This window comes from Canis lupus, chromosome 10 (genome assembly GCF_011100685.1).
Source record: "Canis lupus familiaris isolate Mischka breed German Shepherd chromosome 10, alternate assembly UU_Cfam_GSD_1.0, whole genome shotgun sequence".
Lineage (NCBI taxonomy): Eukaryota > Metazoa > Chordata > Mammalia > Carnivora > Canidae > Canis > Canis lupus.
In genome coordinates, this window is record NC_049231.1 from 23,932,701 (window position 1) to 23,948,336 (window position 15,636).

The following is a 15,636-nucleotide window of genomic DNA, read 5'->3' on the forward strand; positions in this document are numbered from 1 at the left end:
ATTTATTAATGAGAGACACACACACACAGAGAGAGAGAGAGAGAGAGAGACAGAAACACAGGCAGAGGGAGAAGCAGGGTCCCCTCGTGGAGCCTGATGCGGAACTCGATCCCAGGACCCTGGGATCACGACCTGAGCCAAAGGCAGACACTCAACCACTGAGCCACCCAGGTGCCCCATGATGTGAACATTCTTTTTTTTTTAAATTTTTATTTATTTATGATAGTCACAGACAGAGAGAGAGAGAGAGGCAGAGACATAGGCAGAGGGAGAAGCAGGCTCCATGCACCGGGAGCCCGACGTGGGATTCGATCCTGGGTCTCCAGGATCGCGCGCCCTGGGCCAAAGGCAGGCACTAAACCGCTGCGCCACCCAGGGATCCCTGATGTGAACATTCTTACACGCAGCCTAGCGCTCCTGCAAATGTTTCCTTAGGATACTTGCCTAGAAGTAAAAGTGGTGAGTTATAGCGTGTCACTAGATAATGTCAAATTGCTCTCTAATGGGGTGGCCTATCCTCTGTGTCTTTTAATCTCTCTTGAAGTTTTTCACATATTTATCTCTCTACTTTGCATTCCGAATATTTTTTCACATCTTCTAGTCCAGCAATTCTCTCTTCATCTGTGGACAATCTGCCATCAGACCTGTCCTGAGTTTTACCATCTCATTATGTTTATTGTTCATTTCTAGGAGCTCTATCTGGAGATCTGTATTTTGTTTGTTTTTTAATCTTCATTATGGACATTTTCAAATGTATGTAAAATTAGAGACAAGGAAATAAAAAGCCCAGATATACATATCATTCTTCATGCTCAACAAGTATCAACCCACAGCCATTCCTGTTGTACACATACGGCTTCCCAAATCTCAGACACCATGTCATTCCATCTGTAAATGTTGCTCGAATCTGTTCATTCTTGCCTTCATAATGTATTGTTATCTCCTTAAGAGTCTGACTCTTTCATTTTGGCCTTCAATCAATAGAAACATTCTGCTTGCATACTCTCCTCTGCGGGCTGTTCTGTTCTCTCTGTCTTAGGGCTCTAATCCTCATGTTTGTGGCACCTGCTGGCATGTTCAAGATGACCTCCTTTCTTCACACATCCTGGGATTTGATGTTGTGAGCTCATCTTTGGAAGAGCTTGTTTTTTTCTGTGGGAATTGGAGACTGCTACCTGAGTTCTAAGAGTGTCCCTCTAAAGCCATTTTGCATCTGCTTTACCAGGTGGGCTAGGATTATCACCAGCTTGGTATCAATTTCTTTCTCTTGACATATGAATCCCAGACCATGCACGCAATATAAATTTGGACCTCCAACCCACTCTCAAAGTGCAGACAGGCAGTTTGCAGTTTTCAGAGGATCTTTTCTGAAAACCCTGCTGCTCTTGCCTATGCTGTGATAGACAAGCTTCCTCATATCCCTTGTGCCTGGTGATGGGGTTTTCTTAGCCCACCCTTTCACTGAGCGATCAACCCTTAAAGGATCTCTAAGGAGATTGGCTTTACAAAGAGTCACAGTTTCAACTCTCTACCTCCTGTCAGCTGGCAATCTTACTTGCTATCTCTATATGCATCTCAATGTGGAGGCCAAAGCCAAGGACCCGGGGTTACTGGTTCTGATATTTACCCCTCTCTGACATCCCTCCCTGTAGCAGCCATGGGGTCAAATCACATCCTACACACTTAACAATTTATTTGTGTGGTTATATTTTATCATGCATTTCTGTTTTTGTAGGGAGAGGTTTTTTTCACATTATTCTAGTCAAGATTTTGTCAGAACTGAGTCCCCTTTATTGTGAAAGCTGATTTCATTTCCTTTTGTTTTTGTTTCTTACTTGCAATGAAAAAAAATAAATAATTGGAGTGCCTGGGTGGCTCAGTCAGTTGAGCATCTGACTCTAGATTTTGGCTCAGGTCCTGATCTCGGGGTTGTGGAATTGAGCCCCACTTGGGCTCTGCACTCAGCAGGGAGTCTGCTTGAGATTCTCCATCTCCCCCTGTCCCTCCCCACCCCACACCCTCTGCTCCCATTCTGTCTCTCTAAAATAAATAAATCTTAAAAAAAAAACATTATAATTATCATATCACACTCAGATCAGACACACTGCCCCCAAGGCCACAGCACAGAGGCACCCATTCTTTCTGGTTCTTGCCTTGTTAGGGACTTTGGGTTTGAATGGACCAGCTGCACTACCCAGAGGCAGGTGTTCACTGCCCTGGTTCACAGTGATTGCACTTTGGCCACCCCACAGGGCCTTTGAGGACAGAGCCCCTGCCCTTTCACTGGTAGAGACCAGCTGTGGGTTTTGCTTCATGGACCATATGGATAGTGCTCTGTGCCATTGCCATGTTGCAGAAACTTCAGAATTCCGGATTTTGCTGCGATATGGCCTCTCTGTCCATTTTTCTTTGTAAATAGGCAACATTTATCTCTAATACTGATTTGTATCACTGCCACTAAATAGCCAGCCAGCAAAAAATGGCCTGAGTGTTCATAACCCAGTTCTCTTCCTGTCAAGGAATAAGAATCTAAGAGAGGGGCTGAAATTCCCCCCATTGCTGCCATGGATCTTTAACCCTTTAGGTGCTGCTGTGCTCATCATTTATATCCTAGGCTCCACGAAGGGGGCCAGGTTTACCCCTTTGAACCCCTCTCTGCTCTGCTGCCAAGCTGATGGGAGGCATAATTTGGCCAGGCTAGACCCTGTCAAAAATCCTGCTCAGAAGGTTTCCTTTTGGGGATGATGAAAATGTTGTGAAATTAGATTATAGTGATAGATGCCCAGTTCTGTAAATATACTAAAAACCATTGAATTGTACAATTTAAGCTGGTGAACTTAATGGTATAGAATTTAAATCTTCATCAGGCTATTTATTTTTTTTAGCACATGAAATTATATGAGGAGAACACCTGCTTGGGCACCCCAAGCCCTGCTGTGACCTGCTCCTCCACATGACCTCAACCTTCATCCAAACCAAGCTCCCCACTGCTCCTTTCATGCACCCCTCTATTCCATGCACCCATGACTTTGCACAAACTGTCCCCTCAACATGGAACACCCCTCCTGCTGAACCCTAGCTAATCTGTACGGTGGGCCTACAGTTTGGCTGTCTCCAGGGCATCTCTCTGACCCTTGTGAGCCTCTGGTATCCTGGCTTATCTCTGCCACTGCTCTGTTCACATAAAACCGTTGGCTTCAGTATATCGGCTTGTCTCCTGGATATCCCTAGTCAGTCTGCCTTTCTATCAGACTGTCTGGGTGCCTGGCATCTCAAACATTTTCAATGGAGGCTTCCCCTAGACCTGGCAGGCTTCACAGATCTCCCTATTAAATCTGAGTCCTCTGCAGTGCGTGGAAGCTGTAAGCCTGTGATGGGAAGAGCTCATGGGGGCTTACTAAGTGCGTGGGTAAAACTCCCTCTGTGCACTCCTGTTTAGCTGCTTCTAAACCTCTGGTTTAGCAATTTCGAAAGAACCACCTTCCTTGTCTTTTTGGAATGCTCCTCTACTTGGGGTGGGGACCAGGGGATTGCTCCTACTGGCTGAATGAAAGAGGGGAGAGGCCAATTAACATTCAGCTAAGAGAGAAAATGATTTCTCCTATCAGCAATAAAAACTGACAGCTCTATCAGAAAATGAACCAGGGGAGCCACAGAGCCTGGCGAGGCAGGGGAGGGGAGCTGTGTGCAGGCCTCACCCCCCGTGGTAAAGATGGCTAAGGGCAGAGACCACTGCTGGGAGTCAGGGAATGGTTCAGGCATCCAGGGGAGTCGCCTTGGGAGGTGAACCTTGCTCTTGCTCCTTGCCCCTCCTCTGTGATCCAGCCCCCAGGCAAGAAGACTAGCACTGTTCAGGTTTTACAGGGAAACTCAGAGCTCTGACTCTCCTAACGGCCTCTCCCTGTGCACTCGTTTCCTCTGACCTTATCATAAAAGGAAGCCACGTGATGTCTATTTATGGTAGCGGTAGGGTCTGGGGAGAGGAGGCTCACAGTACGTGAATTCCAAGGGCTGATGAAATTGCTCTGGCCCTCTGGATCTCTCCATGCCATGAATGAATAAACGGGCGTGGGGGCAGGGCGGTGAAGCCCAACTCCAGTGTGATCCAACAGACAAGTTCCTTCTTGAGCGCTACATAGGTAATTTGTCCTATAAATCAGAGCTTATAAACCAGAGAGGAGTTAATAGAGCTCAAATTCAATAGCTTTCACAGGAGAGGAAGAGCCAAGAGAAAAGATGGGGTGAAGCACCCTCGTTTAGCCTGGTAGGGAAGATATTTCTCTTTTAAAAATATAACCACTCACTTTCTATTTTAAATATAATATACTTTGCAAAGAGAGAGAGAGAGAGAGAGAGAAGAGGCCAATGAGACAGATACAGCAAGTGATACAAAAGAGATCTAAGACTAGAGCAGGTTGTCTTAATTGCAAGCACAACAGAGAGGCGGCTTGGGGTTGTGTTCTGCATCCGGTTCTGGACCCCGTCCTCTCTGATTTACAAAAATGAAGCATAAGGACCGAGACGAAGTCTCAGTGCCTAGGAGCGCTAGCTCCTGCCCAAGGCATCTACACGCCCATCGTGGGGACGTAGGAAACAATCTGGTGACACAGGTCAGGGATTCTCATTTCTCCAGATGTTTGTCTTCAGCAGACATTGGTGGTGAGAAAGCAGAGGTCCAGGCAGGCATTGTCAGAGATGATAGCTCTGGAGCTGTGCTTTTTTGTTTGAATTGCTCCCAAGTGCTTTTGAGCTGGGAGTTCTGATCAGGCCTCATGTCCAAAATGTTCTTCTTCTTCTTTTTTTTTTTTATATTCTCAGTATAGTAGGTATAACAAGGCAATAAACTTAAGGTCTCTAATGCCCACAAATGGATTCAAGTGTGTTCCCACGTCCTTAATGTATCATTAGCAGGCATCTTTCAATTTACATTGCTGATTTTTGAGGTTAACAGCAAAGACACACTAGCCGTTGTTAACATGTCCATTCCAAACTATTAACGGCCTAATTCAAGAGCCACGAGTCTTGCCCATTTAACAGACCAATATGAGTGTTCATGGTTGGTGGAAGGCTTTTCTCCACGTAGTAATTCAGGGACCTCTGTTCTTTCCTTCTTTTGGCTCTATCTCTGAAGGCTTTGTCATCACCACTTGCCTCTGTCAATGAGAAGGGAAAAGTGTACAAAGAATATTTATTCCTTAATGGCGTTGGCTTGGAAATAACATGCAGTGCTCCTCACACTCCATTGGCAAGAACTGTTCATCTTGTCTCACCAAGGCCCAGGATGCCTTGGAAACATGCCTGGGCAGCCACTTCCTGGTAACACCTACGTGCTGTTCAGGGTTGGGGTATGACTTAGGGTTAGCTGTCTTTGTCTCCTCCAAACATCTTGGTACCACTTTCAAAAATCACCAGCTACATTGTACTGAAAATGAAAATATACAGCAATTTGTAGGATGCAGGTAAAGTAGAGCTGGGAGGGAAATATATAACACAAAGTGCTTACGTTTGAAAAGAAGAACGTCTCAAATCATAACCTAAATTTCCATTGCAAGAAACTAGATTAAAAGAAAAAGAAAGAAAATAAATCCAAAGCAAGCGGTAGGAAGGAATGATAAAGAATAGAAATCAATGAAATTGAAAACAGGAAAACAAGAGAGAAAATCAGTTAAACAAAAATTGGTTCTTTGAAAAAAAAAAAAAAAAGAATAATTTTATAAGCCTCCAGAATGACCAGCAAGGTAAAAAGAGAGAAAACACAAATCACCAATACCAGGAATGAAACAAGGAATATCACTACAGGTCCTATAGCCATTAAAAGGACAATAAAAGAATACTATAACAACATTATGCTTCTAACTTGATCATTTAAATGAAATGGACCAATTCCTTAAACGCACAGACCACCAAAACTCAACCAAGATGAGATACATAATAGGAAAAGTCCTATAACCATCAAGGAAATTGAATTCATAATTTTAGATCTCCCATTAAAAAATGTCTATAGAGGGATCCCTGGGTGTCTCAGTGGTTGAACGCCTGCCTTCGGCCCAGGGCGTGATTCTGGAGTCCCGGGATCGAGTCCCACATCAGGCTCCTGGCACAGAGCCTGCTTCTCCCACTGCCTGTGTCTCTGCCTCCCTCTCTGTGTGTCTCTCATGAATAAATAAATAAAATCTTTAAAAAAATGTCTATAGAATCACCCAACTGGCTCAGTAGGAAGAGTATGCGACTGTTGATCTGAGGTTGTGAGTTCAAGCCTTATGTTGGGTGTAGAGATTACTAAAAAAATAATAAACTTTAAAAAAGTCTATGGGGGCACCTGGGTGGCTCAGTTGGTTAAATTTTTGCCTTTGGCTCATGTCATGTTCCTGGGGCCCTCGGATCGAGGCCACTTAGTGGGCTCCCTGCTCAGTGGGGAGTCTGCTTCTCTCTCTCTCTCTCTTTCTCTGTCAAATAAATAAATAAAATCTTTAAAAATTGTCCATGTCCAGGATTGGTTCAAAGAGAATTATACCAAACATCTAATGAAAAATTGACACTGATATTACACAATCTCTTCCTGAAAATAGGAGAGGAAAGAATACTTCTCAATTTATTTTATGAGGCCAGTATTACCATAATATCAAAATCAGAAAAAGGATAGCATGAAGAAAACTACAGAACAATATTTTTCATGAACTTATAGAAATCCTCAACAAAATGTTAACAAATCAGATGCAGCAATATATAAAAAAAAATAACATACCACAACCAAGTGGATCGCATTCTAAGTGTGCCAGGTTGTGTCAATATTCAAAAATCAGTTAATGTAACCCACCAGATCAATAGGCTAAAGAAGAAAAATCATACGATCGTGTCAATTAATACAGAAAAAGCATTTGACAAAATCTAATAAAATACCTATTCATGATTTTGAATTTTTTTAATTTTTAAAGATTTTATTTATTTGACAAAGAGAGGGAGATCACAAACAGGGGGAGCAGAGCCTTATGCAAGGCTCGATCCCAGGACCTTGGAATCATGACCTGAGCTGAAGGCAGATGCTTAACTGACTGAGCCACTCAGGCACCCCACCCATTTATGATTTAAAGTAATCCCAACCTCTCAGCAAACTGGGAAAAGAAGGGATAATTTGATAAAGGGCATCTATAAAAAATTGATAGCTGCTACTCCCACAAATTTTGGTATCTCATGTTTTCCTTTTCAGTCAATTCAAAATACTTTCAAATTTCCCTTTGATTTCTTTTTTTTGACTGTTGGGTCATCTAGAAGTGTGCTATTTAATTTTGAGTCATCTTTCTGTTATCCATTCCTAATTTAATTCATCGTGGTTAGAGAGCATACTCTGTATGACTTGAATCCTTTTAACTGTACTGCAACTTGTTTAATGGCCCAGAATATTGTCTATCTTGGTAAATGTTCTGTGTGAATTTGAGAGGATGTGCATTCTGCTGTTGTTGAGTAAAGTTTTTGTAAATGTCAATTAGATGGAGTTGGTTGATAATGTCAAATCTTCTAAATAGTTACTGGTTTTCTGTCTACTTGTTTTATCAATTATTAAAAGAAGGTATGAAATCTTCCACTATAATGGTCAACTTGTGTATTTCTCTTTGCAGATCTATCAGGTTTTGCTTTAAGCATTTTGAAGCTGTTATTATGCACATAACCATTTAGAATTGTTATGTCCTCTTGATGAATTGGCCCATATATCATTCTCATATACCCTTTTTATCATTGGTAATATCTTTTGCTCTAAAATCTGCTTGGTCTGATATTAATACAGTCACTCTAGCTTTTTTTTTTTTTTAAGACTTTATTTATTTATTTATGAGAGACACAGAGAGGCAGAGACACAGGCGGAGGGAGAAGCAGGCTCCATGCAGGGAGCCCGACATGGGACTCGATCCCAGGACCCCAGGATCACGCCCTGGGCCGAAGGCAGCACCAAACCGCTAAGCCACCCAGGCTGCCCTCTGGCTTTTCTTTTCTTTTTTTTTTTTTTTTAAGATTTATTTATTTATTCATGAGAGACTCACAGAGAGAGAGAGAGGGAGAGAGAGAGAGAGACATACTCACGCAGAGGGAGAAGCAGGCTCTTCGGAGGAGCCCAATGTGGGACTCAATCCTGGATTTGGGATCACAACCTGAGCCCAAGGCAGCCACCCAGCTACTGAGCCACCTAGGCATCCCTAGCTTTTGGTTTCGATTGGTGGTAGCAGGGTATATCTTTTTCCATTCTTTTATTTTTAATCTAGTTGTGTCTTTATATTTGAAGTGTGTGTGTGTGTTTTAGAGAGTGCACATGTGTGTGCAAGTGGGGTAGAGGGACAGAAGGAGAGGGGGGGAAGAGAATCCTAAGCAAGCTGTATGCCCAGCATAGAGCCTGATGCAGGGCTCAATCTCACAATCCTTTTTTTTCTTTAGATTTTATTTATTTATTCATGAGAGACACACGGAGAGAGGCAGGGACACAGGCAGAGGGAGGAGCAAGCTCCACGCAGGAAGCCAGATGTGAAGCTCAATCCTGGGACTCTGGGATCATGCCCTGAGCCAAAGGCAGATGCACTTAACCGCTGAGCCACCCAGGCGTCCTACAATCTCACAATCCTGAGATCATGACCTGAGCCGAAATCAAGAGTAGGATTCTTTTTTTTTTTTTTTTTTTTTTAAGAGTAGGATTCTTAACTGACTGAGCCACCCAGGCGCCCCTGAAGTTGTTTCTTATAGATAGCATACAGCTGAATCTTGCTTTTTTATTCAGCCTGGCAATCTTTGCCTTAAAATTTGGATGTTTAAACCATTTATACTTAAAATGGCCATTGTTATGGTTAGGTTTCAATCTAACATTTTACTGTTGATTTTCTATTTGTCTTACTGTTTTTTGTTTCCCTTTCTCTCTTCTGTATTCTTTTGGCCTAATTGAATATTTTAATGATTCTATTATATCTCATTTGTTGGCTTATTATAATTTTTATCATTATAATGGTTGCTTTAGGGTTTATAATACATCTGTTAAAAAAAAAAAAAAAGATTTTGGGATCCCTGGGTGCTCAGCGGTTTGGCGCCTGCCTTTGGCCCAGGGCACGATCCTGGAGTCCCGGGATCGAGTCCTGCGTCAGGCTCCCAGCATGGAGCCTGCTTCTCCCTTCTCCTGTGTCTTTGCCTCTCTCTTTCTCTCTTTATATCTATCATGAATAAATAAATAAATATAAAAAAAGATTTTTATTAATTTTTTTTATTTGAGAGAGAGAGAGCACTAGAAAGAATGAGAGCAAGCACAAGTGGGGGTGCAGAGGGAAAGGAGAAGCAAAAAAAAAAAGAGAGAGAGGAGAAGCAGGCTCCCTGCTGAGTGGGGAGCTCGACCCTAGGACCCTGGGACCCTGGGATCGTGACCCAAGGCAAAGGCGGATACATAACCCATTGAGCCACTCAGGCATCCCTATAATACATCTTCAATTGATCAGTCTACCTTGGGGCATCTGTATGGCTCAAACAGAGGAATGTGCAACTCTTGGACTCAGGGTTGTGAGTTCAAGCCCCATGACTGGTGTAGAGATTACTAAAACAAACAAACAAACAAAAACCAAACAAACAAACAAGAAAGAAATCACAGTCTACCTTTAAGTGATAATATACTGCTTGGTGGAAAGTATAAGAACCTTACAATAGTTCCTCCATTTTTTCCCTCTCATCTATTAAAAACATCTTGTGTCTCAGGATTATTGACAATTGCAGTCTAAGGACTACAAAAACTGGGCTTCTATTATTTCAATCCCTCTATTTGACATTTACCTCCAGACCTTGTGGGCTGCCGTTTACCTTAGTGTAGGACTTGACACCTCTCTACCCCAAACCAATTAGGGTCTACCTTTGCCCAACAGCCTAACTTGTTCACATCTGCCTAGTGGCTTTTTTAGAATTTTTTAAAAAGGGGAAAAAACAACAACAACAACGAGTATCTTCTAAAGCAAGGAAGGAAAGAGGAGGAGCTCTAATAGTTTATGAAAGCCTTCTTGCTGGATCAGATATTCCAGGCTTATCCTGTCCTTTTTGTTTTTGGGTTGTTTTTGTTTTTTAAGATTTTATTTATTTATTCATTAGAGACACACAGAGAGAGGGGCAGAGACACAGGCAGAGAGAAGTAGGCTCCCTGTGGGAAACCCAATACAGGACTAGATCCCAAGTCCCCAGGATCACGCCCTGAGCTGAAGGCAGACGCTCAACCCCTGAGCCACCCAGGTGCCCTGAATCCTGTCCTTTTTGCCCAGATTTGGAATCAGTCCAGAAACCCTAGCTCCTTTTAGTGGAAAATGGTGTTTAGAGACCACAGTCTGGGAACCAAGTGCTTTGCTACTGTTGCTTTAGTTTTTAGTGGATAGAACTGGGAAATACTTTTCATTTTGTTTTATTTTATTATTTTATTTTTTAAAAAATATTTTATTTATTTATTCATGAGAGACACCGAGAGAGAGGCAGAGACACAGGCAGAGGGAGAAGCAGGCTCCATGCAGGGAGCCCGACGTGGGACTGATCCCAGGTCTCCAGGATCACACTCCGGGCTGCAGGCGGCGCTAAACCGCTGTGCCACCGGGGCTGCCCCTACTTTTCTTTTCTTTCTTTCTTTCTTTTTTTTTTTAATTTTTTTAAAAAAAATTTATTTATGATAGTCACAGAGAGAGAGAGAGAGGCAGAGACACAGGCAGAGGGAGAAGCAGGTTCCATGCACCGGGAGCCCGACGTGGGATTCGATCCAGGTCTCCAGGATCGCGCCCTGGGCCAAAGGCAGGCGCTAAACCACTGCGCCACTCAGGGATCCCCCTACTTTTCATTTTAAAGAGAAAATGTGGGGCGTCTGGCTGGCTCAGTCAGTAGAGTGTGCAACTCTTGATCTCAGGGTTGTGAGTTTGAGCCTCACGTTGGGTGTAGAGATTAGTTAAAAATAAAATATTTGGGGCAGCCCAGATGGCTTAGCGGTTTAACACTCCCTTCAGCCTGGGGTGTGATCCTGGTGACTGGGATCGAGTCCCGCGTTGGGCTCCCTGCATGGAGCCTGCTTCTCCCTCTGCCTCTGTCTCTGCCTCTCTCTCTCTGTGTCTCTCATGAATAAATAAATTTAGAAAAAAAATAAAAATAAAATAAAATATTTTTAGTAAGTGGGTGGAGGGATGGGGTAACTGGGTGATAGGCATTAAGGAGGGCCATTGATATAATGAGCACTGGGTGGTATATGCAATGATGAATCACTAAACTCTATCTCTGAAACTAATAATACACTAATGCTAATTAATTAGATTTAATTTAAAAAAGAAAATATTTTAAAAAATAAAATAAATAGAAAATGCACAATGAGTTTATGTTCATATTTCCAGCTTAAATTTAGGATTATAGGGTTTTCAGTTATCTTCTTTGATTTTCTATTTCTTTTTTCTCTTATGCTGAAAATTTTGGTTCCTAAGAACATTAACATATTATTTGTTTTACCCATATGCATAACCTATGCACTACATATTATATAATATGTGTTATAAATATAACATAGCATATAGTAATTTTTTTAGCATATAGTAATTTATATCACATATTTTGGGAAAACACCAATATTATTGTTAACAATATAATTAGTGAAGGCAATTTAAGATTTATTTGCTTTTTATTTTTAAACTTTTATTTATTTTATTTATTTTTAAGTTTATTTATTTAGTTTTAGTGATCTCTACACCCAAGGTGCTTGAATTCACAACCCCAAAATCAAGAGTCACATCCTCTTCCAACTGAGCCATCCAGGCGCCCCCATTTATTTACCCTTTTTTTTTTTTAAAGGTTTTATTTATATATTCATGAGAGACACAGAGAGAGAGAGAGAGAGGCAGAGACACAGTAGAGGGAGAAGCAGGCTCCCTGCAAGAAGCCCGATGTGGGACTCGATCCTGGATCCCAGGATCACACCTTGAGCCCAAGGCAGATGCTCAACCACTGAGCCATTCAGGCATCCCTTATTTGCTCTTTTAAAAAAAATATTTAGGGTACCTTATTCTGGGAGATATAGTAAAATTATTTACTTTTGAAATAGTTCCCATCTGAGAGGTTGAGCCACCTATATATACAGTTATTTCTATTTGTTTCATTTTGCTTCTGTTCTTTAGGAATAATTTTCATTTCAATTGAATTTTTGTTTATAATTGAATAACCATTTACATGGTTCCAAAGTCAAAACGACAAAAGAAAGTGTTTTTAGGCAGCCCGGGTGGCTCAGCAGTTTAGCACCGCCTTCAGCCCAGGGCCTGATCCTGGAGACACAGGATCGAGTCCTGCATCGGGCTCCCTGCATGGAGCCTGCTTCTCCCTCTGCCTGTGTCTCTGCCTCTTTCTCTCTCTCTCTCTCTCTCTCTCTCTCTCTCTGTGTCTCTCATGAATAAGTAAATAAAATCTTAAAAAAAAAAAAAAAGGAAGTGTCTTTAGAGAAGTCTAGCTCAACCCCATCCTCTCTATAGTGTTCTCTCTCTTGCTCTCTGTGTGATCTTGGCTTTCAGGTTTTCCTTTCTTTGTTTAATATGAACAAATACTTTTATATACCTGGACGGCTTCTCCTTCTTAAACAGTAGCATACAATGTACATTTTTCTCCTCTGGGCTCAATACATCTGTTTTATGGCTTTATTAAGTGGCAAAGGATACAGGTTCATTGTTAAAAGACCATGTCAAGAGCCTGGTGACTAGGTTTATATTCTATGTGTTTTGGATTCCCTTTGTATACACAGAATGGTCATCACTGGTCACTTATCAAATGTGTGCATGGGCCAGGCATTGTACAGAGCATTTTGTTTATTTTTTATTTATTTATTTTTAAAGATTTTAATTTTTTGTAAGTGGGCTCCAGGCCCAGTGTGGAACCCAACATGGGACTTGAACTCGCAACTGTGAGATCAAGACCCGAGCTGAGATAAAGAGTCAGATGCTTAACTGACTGACCCACCCAGGCACCCCAAGGTTTTTTTTAAGTAATCTCTACACCCAACGTGGGGTTCAAACTCACAACTGTGAGATTAAGAGTCACACGTTCTACCAACTGAGCCAACCAGGCACTCCGTGCTGAGCATTTTCTATGCTGTATTGCTGAGTAACAAATAAAAAACCCAAAACCTTAGCTTAAAGCAACAGACATTTATTATCTCGTGGTTTCTGTGGGTCAGTGGTCTGGGCACAGTTTATTTTATTTTATTAAAAAAAATTTTTTTTTTTTTTTGGTCTGGGCACAGTTTAGTTGGGTCTTCTGGCTCTGGGTGTCCCATGAGGCCATAATCAAGGTGTCGCCAAGGCTGTGGTCATCTCCAGGCTTGGCTGGGGAAGGACCCATGGCCAAGCTCACTCATGTGGTTGTTGGCAGGATTCAGTTCCTGGCAGACTGGTGGCTGGAGGCTGTCCTCAGTTTCTCACTGTGTGGGCCTCTCCATAGGGCAGGTCACAATATAGAATCAGAGTAAGCAAGTGAGCAGGACACCGGGAGGGAGGGGAAGAAGGGGAGGGAAAGAGGGTCAGCAAGTCACCGTCATTTGTAGCCTGGTCTCAGAAGTAACACCATGTTCTGTTGACCAGAAGTAGGTAGTAAATCCAGCCCATACACACGGGGAGGCATGACACGAGGCTGTGAATGAAAGAAGCGGGAGGATTACAGAGAGCCTTCTAGAAAGTGCCTACTACCTATGCTTTACCTCTTTAACAAACACAACAGTCTCATGAGGGAAGCATTACTGTCCTTGCTTCATAAATGAGAAAAATGAGGCATCTGGATGGGGTAGGCAATTCACGCAGCATGCCAGAGCCAGCAGGTGGCCAAGCTGGGTCTGGGTGGGGGGGGGTGGTATCCACAAGGGCCATGCAGATGCTCTCAGGGCCCGTTCTGGGGTGTGCATCGGCCACTTCAAAAACAGCATCTTGGGATTTCAACCCAGATCACACATCTCAAAGTACCTGACTCGGCGGAGCTCCCACTCGAGTCTCGATTTTTCTGTGATTTATGTTCAGGTCTAGATTTCCCTCAGAACCATTGGTCCCCACCATCCCTGCCAAGGATGCAGAGGGTCGCAGCTGGATGGTGTTTGCTGGTGCTCTGACTTCTGAGCGAATCTGAAAAGACAAAACTGCCAAAAAAAAAAAAAAAAAAAAAAGACAAAACTGCCCTTTCCACACACCCTGCCGAGATGCCTGGCGTTTAAACTTTTTAATCATTTACATTAAATTCTCAAGTACAATTGTAGTCATTTTTTTTCATCCAGTACATCCTTGTAAGAATTTATTATGTACTAGATTCTGTTCTGGTAGTGAACAAAGGAGATGGCATTCTGGCACTTTCTAGTTGGGGGAGACAGGCAGTCAATCAATCAACCGATCAATCAATCAATCAATCAAATATATAGTGTGAGAGATAGTGACAGCTGTCAGGAAGGAAATACATCGAGGAGGGGGTGGGAGCAAGCTGTGCAGTTATAGATGGGGGTGGAGGAGAGAATATTCCAGAACAGCTGGTGCAAGGTGATATCTGGTATGTTCCAACCCAGTGAGGAGGGTGGTGTGGCTGGGAGGTGTGGAGGAAAGTGTGAGGCTGAGACCCCAAAGTGTCTGGGCTGTCCGGGAAAGACGACCTCATCCTTTGCTGCCCTGGGCCATAGTGTGGTGGTGGGGAGGAGCAGGTTGGTGAGGGAGGGGCATGGCAGGGGGCTTGGCAGTGGAAGTTTGGAAGAGCCCACTGGACCCCGAGTGGAGGTGTTTTTTTTAAAGATTTTATTTATTTATTCATGAGAGACATAGAGAGAAAGAGGCAGAGACACAGGCAGAGGGAGAAGTAGGCTCCCGGTAGGGATCTCGTTGTGGGACTCCATCCCAGGACCCCGGGATCACACCCTGAGTCAAAGGCAGATGCTCAACCACTAAACCACCCAGAGGCCCCCCAAGTAGAGGTTTTGAGTGGGACGCTGGGCATTCGAGTCCAGAGTCAAGGCAAGGTCCTGGCCAGAGGGCTAAGGCTGAGAGTCCAAGGCCTCCAGTGGGATTTATCACAGGCGTGAGTATGGGCCTTGGACCCATTTGGAGGTTGGGGTGATGAGAAGGAGCAGCCAGCAGGAGAGGGGAAACCCGGGCAGAGGGATCCCTGTGCCAAGCAGGATGAGGCTCGGGACAGGGCTGCTGGATTCCAGCACCCAGATCACTGGACCTCGCCAAGGGCATTTCAGAGACCGGAGGGGATGAAAGCCCATCAGAGAGAGATCTGGAGAGAGCAGGAGGAGGGGAAGGCACACAGACAATGCAGACATTCTTTCAAGGAATTTTCTAGATCAGAGGCCTGGCACGCTTCTTGGAAAGTGATGCTGAGCCAAGAGAGGCTTTTGTGGGGTTTGTGGTTGTTGTTTTGTAAGAAGGGAGAAATGAGAGTGTGCTTGCAGGTTTGCACACTGCCGGGAAGGGGAAAGGAGCGGCTGTGGGAGCGCGGGACTGCCCAGGCCTGGGCTGGAGTCAGCAAGCAGGGGTGGGGTCTGGACCCAAGCGGGGGTGCCAGGTGGGCACGGGCACTAAGGAGCAAAGAGTCTTACTGAGCTCCTAGCGTGCAGGGTGCTGTTGTCGGCGGGGGTCAGCGATGAGTAAA

General features: G+C 43.5%; 1 long non-coding RNA gene across 1 annotated transcript; it reads right to left on the reverse strand.

Annotated features, from left to right (window-relative positions):
* Window positions 1–13,189: 13,189 nt before the first annotated feature.
* On the reverse strand, window positions 13,190–14,122 carry LOC111097637. The gene is made up of 3 exons (XR_005365542.1): window positions 13,968–14,122; window positions 13,544–13,641; window positions 13,190–13,444 (listed from the first exon to the last, which is right to left on the reverse strand). It is a non-coding gene; the product is annotated as an uncharacterized LOC111097637 (long non-coding RNA).
* Between the last annotated feature and the right edge of the window lie 1,514 nt (window positions 14,123–15,636).